The sequence below is a fragment of the Macrotis lagotis genome, chromosome 7, assembly GCF_037893015.1.
Source record: "Macrotis lagotis isolate mMagLag1 chromosome 7, bilby.v1.9.chrom.fasta, whole genome shotgun sequence".
In the NCBI taxonomy this organism is placed as follows: domain Eukaryota; kingdom Metazoa; phylum Chordata; class Mammalia; order Peramelemorphia; family Peramelidae; genus Macrotis; species Macrotis lagotis.
Window position 1 is genome coordinate 138,740,323 of NC_133664.1, and position 6,000 is coordinate 138,746,322.

The following is a 6,000-nucleotide window of genomic DNA, read 5'->3' on the forward strand; positions in this document are numbered from 1 at the left end:
AACTATGGAAGTTTCTGTGCTTAGGTAAAATTCAATGATCTTTGAGATAAAAAGGGGAAGGCTATATATTTGTAAATAATCCAGGCACCACTTACACTGTTTACATAAGTGCACAATTCATGTTCCAGTAGCACAGAAAAACATGATGCACATCATTTTTAGATAATCACTTGGCAGGAAAAAAATTCATTAGTCAGCTATAACAATTTTGCTGCAGAGGATAATAATGTTTTATTGAATCCATTTACATGGCAATATGCATGTGTCTGATAGAAACTCAAAAGTAAGCCTTTGATGCAATGTTTAAAATGTGATCATTTCTTAAAACTGGGGAGAGTGATCCCGAGTTCAATATATTCTTTGCAATGTCAGTTTTTACTATCATCTCATATTCATTGCCCATCATATCTTGGCAATTAATGGGTCCCGATTATTTTGCCTAAGAGAGTTGACAGTATTTCATTTTGCCCAGTGCTCCTTCAAACATAAAACTGTGAAAAAAGGGTAAAACACATCAACATAACTCTTCATGCATGAGCATGGGCACAGTTTCCAACTGCCAAATTAGTAAGTGGATTTTTTTTTAAATCTAAAAGGTATGGTGTATGAAACTAAATCTTGATATGGATTTCTGTATTCTACAAGTGCTCAGCAAAATTACTTTCATTTATGAAATGCACAAAGTACCTGTCAATTATGGGAATAGTAATCATCTCTCTACCAATACCAGCAACAGTTGCCTGAATGCTAGCTATAAACAATTTGTCCTTTCCATACATATTCTTAGCACTGACATAAGGTATGAGATCGAAGGATTACTAATTGACACAAGAGTGCTCTGCTGTTCAGAAATGGCCAATTAGGACCCACACAGAAAGGTATACACATGCACCTGCCCTTTGAAAGAATATCAAATCATAGTTTTGCTTAAGAAAGGAGTCAGCTTTGGCCAAATCTGCCCTTCATTGCCTGGGGGTCTGAGTGACGGCATCCCTTTGTAAAGGCTGAGTCAGATCACCTACTGAAACTTACTGATAGTGATGGTACACACACACACACACACACACACACACACAAACACACAAACATACAGAAAGACACACACGCACACACACATGGCCTCTCTCCCCATGCCTAGGCACAAGATCTACTCCTGAGTCATTCAGGGAATTATCCAGGGTGTCATCACCCCACAAATGGTAAAAGCACAGTTTTGACTTTCACCTTCATTCTGACCACACAACTTTAGCTTTTGAGAATGGAAAAAACTCTTTTTCCCCCCTCCACCCTCTCTAGGGATCCCTCTCCTTACCCAATTCACCCACCACTCCTTTTACAAACAAAGAGAAGGGGCTGGGGCGGGGGTGTATTGTGGCAGAGAGGTTCGAGTCTTTACCTGGAGGTGCCAGCGTCCGCCCGGAGAAGCAGCTCAGGGGGTAGAAGACCACCCGCAGGCGTTCACCCCGTCCCCTCCCCCCCTCTTTTCGCAGCTGTTCAGCTGTCGTCCCGCATCTGGATTCCTCAGTCAAGCTGGTCTCCGCTGCATCTGGACACAAAGGCGCTCGGGGCGGTGCGGAGGGGAGGGGGGGCCGGCGGGAGAGGAGGTGAGCGGCCCTCCCGGGTCACCTGGCAGCCTTGGCACAGGGCGAGCCAGCGAGCGCTCCTCCCCTCCGAGGTGCCTGGTGTCCGCCGCGCTGGGGAAGCTCGCGAAGGCGAAGCTCGCGAAGGCGAAGCTCGCGAAGGCGAAGCTCCGCTGCTCGGGCTCCCTCCGCCCCTTCCCACTTGCGGTCCTGACCTGCCAGTGACTCACCCCGGCATCGGGTTCCGCGTGCGCGCGTGTGCGAGTGTGAGTGAGAGTGTGTGTGTGGTGTGTGTGGTGTGTGTGTGTGTGTGTGTGTATGACTGTGTGTCTGTGTATATCTGTATGTGTGTGTATGACTGTGTGTGGTGTGTGTGGTGTGTGTGTGTGTGTGTGTGTGTGTGTGCTCCCCTCCTGCACGTGCCCCTCTTAGTTCTCTCTTCTTCGGGGTGGCCACTGGTGCTGTCCACTAGCTCAAGCCCAGCCCCAGACCCTGCTCAGTTTCGGGCTACTTTGGCCCTTCTCTTTTCTTCTTTCCCAGTAGAAGGAAAATGACTTGCAAAGAGGGTTAAAAAGATAATTAAACTGCACGAAAAAGCGCAACTTTGCAGGTAAAGGAGTTTTCTCGTGCCCCCTTTCTCTTTCCTCCTCGTTCTCTCTCTTTCCTCCCCCGTTTTCTCTTTTCCCCCACCTCCGTTGGCTTGGAGTTAGCACAGCTGGTAATAAGCGAGCCTGAGTCTCCCCCTCCTGGTATGCTTGTTGAGGATACTCTCTCTCTTTCCGCCCACCTCTCTCTTTCTCTCTTTTCCTCTTTCTCCCTCTCTTTTTCTCTCTCTTCTCTACCCCCGCCCCCTTTTCTGTCAGTCTCTGTCTCTCTCTGCTACTCTCAGACTCTCTGTCTCTCACACACATTACACACACTACACAACACACACACACACACACACACACACACACACACACACACACACACACACACACACCCCCTCATTGCCTTAGGAAAAAGCCAAACAAGACTTATCGCTCTAGTCTTTTCCAACTTTTCCATTAGCAATCCAACACTGACCTAGGGGAAGGGATGGGGGTAGGGAAAGATTTGGGCACTACAGAAACAAGGCATTTATTGTCTTGGGGGTGGTGGAGAGCTGAGTTGTTGCAATGGTTACATTATGCAACTCTTAGCCCCTACTGTAATAACTCTGATTTCAAGAAGGAAGAACAACAACATAAGTGCTTAACCCAGAGGAGACTTCAATTTCTTGCCTTCTCAGCAAGAAAATAGGGTCAATTAAATAACTAGGAAAATACTAATGAACCAGAAAAATGAAATTAAATTTTTGCTCATAGAAATCTTCTGATTTTCAACGTTTGACATAAAGCTTATTGTTTTTCATAAATTGTACAGTCGAGTCTTCATTTTTGCATGCTTCATGGGAAAAAGTACGCAGAAGAGGAAAGTGCCTTGCATATAAAACCAGATGACCTGTTTGAATCCTATCCATGTCATTTACTACCTTGCAAATCAATTATCCTCTTTAAACCTCTTTGCAAGTCATTTTCCTTATCTGTAAAATGTGTGGTTTGGACTAGTCCACTTTTCCAGTTCTAAATGTATATCTACGGTCTTCAGATAATGCGGCATCTATACATAAAAGCAGGACTACCACTTGTCCTTTGGTAGAAAATCTGACATTGATTTGGTGAATAAGGAGTAAACAGGCAATAACATTAATGACTGAGACTCGTTTTCATCCATCAGTGTTGAATAGTAGAAGACTTGTTAGACTTGAAGGCAGAGGGTCTGGTTTCAGTATCTAGCTCTGAGAGTCAACAGTATGACCTCGTTGGAAAAGTCACAGAATGATTTCTCTAGATCTCTATTTTCTTGTCTGCAAAGTGAGAGAGCTGGACTAAACCACTTCCAAGCTTCTTTCTACCTCTAAATCTATGATACTTTGATTTAGATTTAAATTTTAGGTCTCCAAAGAAGAAAAAATAAATTCTTACCCTTTGGTAGGTAAAAACTAAACATCTCTTCCTGGGAAGAGGGCCTCTCTTTTACTGACCCTGTTATAAAGAAAGAAATGCTTGGGTGATATTTACATCCATGTCTACCTCTGATTATCCCCCCCCCCACTTTCCTCATTGAAGATCTTTAAGGAAAAGGAATGAGAGAAATTGATTTAAAAATCATTTGGGAAGCTTCAGAAAGATGATGGAAATTATGTCCACAATATCTTTACATGTATAATAAAGCTAATATGAATCAGAGTGAGATAAGAGCCCAGGTCTTCCTGATTCCAAACTCAGAATTCTATCTACTCTGCCAGGCTGCATGTATGTTCAACCACACACATGCACACACACACACAAATTTAGCTTTTGACAACAAAACCTCTTCCCCATTTTTCTCCCAGCTTCAGTGGACTGTCCCTGCTTAAATCACTCTCCCACAATTCACCTGTCTCTTACAGAAACAAAGAGTGGTAGAAGAGGGTAGGACATGCACACACACGCACACACACACACACACACACACACAAATTTGTGGTGTATATGTATACAAAACAAAAATTGAAGTACATTTAGATCCCTTCATACAGTGATGCTAGAGATTGCATATCTACTTTGTAAAATAACTGCAGTGTACTATTTTTCTTCAGTAATGTTTTGTACACATGATTTTACCCAGAGTTTAACTAAAAAAATTAATAATGAACTATGGTATAATGGGAGCCTATGTTACATTGGTAGACCTTTTTTTATTTGCTATTTTGCAAAAGGGCATATTTCAACCATAATATAATATAAAGCCCTATTAGAGTCAGAATGATTCAAATGAGACAAAGTAGAATTGGCTGGCATGTACAGTATTATCACAGAATAGGAAAGGCTGTCTCCATATAACTATGAGAGTTAAGGTCAATAAACAATGCAGTTCTATTTGAAAATTTCCCAATACATTGAAACTATAATTTTAAAATGATCATGATTAACATTGAACAGTATGACATTACTAGCAGGGATACTGAACAACCTATAGTTGTCCAAAGGTAAGATCAGAGATCTTTCTATTTCATGGTCTCCATAGCAACAAACTAACTAGTTTCATTGCATGTATTATATAGTTGCCTAAGGTTTATATACACAGACTTGGCAGGTAGTTTGAGTTTCAGTGCCAATGTATAAACACAAAAGAATCAAATTACAGTTAAAGTAATAGAAACAGAAAATGGAGATGCTAATTAGGGGAAGGGGAAAGAAATAAGCATTTATAGAGCATCCTACTGAGTATAGTAGGTGTACAATAGGTACAGTTGGGTACTGTGCTAAGTGGTTTTTACAAATACTACCTCATTTTTATAAATATAATGTTTACAAATATTCCCATAACAACTGTATAAAGCAGGGTCTATTATTATCCCCATTTTACAGAAGGAAACTAAGGTAAACAGAAATGACTTGCTCAGGGTCACACAGCTTTTAAGTGTCTGAGGCCAGATCTTAACCCAGGTCTTCCTCACTATATATATAAATCTCTCTGTCTTCCTTGTGTTAATTGACTCTGGGAAAAGACAAAAAGATGTATAACATAAACTATAACCAGTAACAAATTTCCAGTATTGAAAATGTGTTTCTCCTATTCTATATTTCAACATGTATGTAACAAGACAATTTCAGTTTACTAAAAGGGATTGACAAAACTGTAATAAGTTATTTTATAAAAAGGAAAATTCCCAAACATTAGAGTATGTAGGAATCAAAATGCATATCATCATTGAGGGCAGGGACTGTCTTTTGCCCGTTTTTCCCTTCCCAGTGCCTTAGCACAGTGTCTGACCTTTAGTAGGTAGTTAAAAATGTCGACTGATTGATTGTTGCATCCCATCAAGATAGACTTTGCCAGAAAAGAGATAGAAATGAATGCCTTAGTTCTGTACTTTGATGTCAGAAAGTAATAAAGCATCAGATGAGAAAATATATAATGTGAACTGTGGATATCATGTAATTCAATGATGGTCCTCAAGAAATCATCCAAGATGGAACCTCTCTGTAATAGTGTTTTTGGAGCTCTTACCATGAGTAACCTGACTCATGAAGAATAATCACAAAAGGGACTAAGGAGAAGTCTTTCAAGGGACTTCACTCTGTAGCATGAAGTTTTATAATGCTAAATGCTACTGCCATATATTCATCTTGAAACTAGTCCAGTGGTTGACTCTGATCAGGAAAAGTGAATAGCAGGAGTTCAGTTCCTTAAATATGCTGGCCACATCCTTTTTCCTTACTCTGTAAGAAGATGGTATTCAATGGGCACTTCTCTGGATTCCGTCACAGGTCCAGGTCCTATTCTTTATGTTATATTTGCTTGTATAGTAACCAGGTGGGTACCTTCTCTGAAAATTATAGTCTTAGAAAGG

At 41.0% G+C, this 6,000-nt stretch overlaps 1 protein-coding gene across 1 annotated transcript in view; it reads right to left on the reverse strand.

The window, feature by feature from the left end:
* Nucleotides 1-1,581, reverse strand: part of MET (MET proto-oncogene, receptor tyrosine kinase) — a 155,350-nt gene extending 153,769 nt beyond the window's left edge. The window contains exon 1 of the mRNA XM_074193854.1: nucleotides 1,397-1,581. The gene's annotated coding sequence lies outside the window, so the exon portion shown is untranslated. The remainder of the gene's footprint in view (nucleotides 1-1,396) is intronic.
* Nucleotides 1,582-6,000: the final 4,419 nt, after the last annotated feature.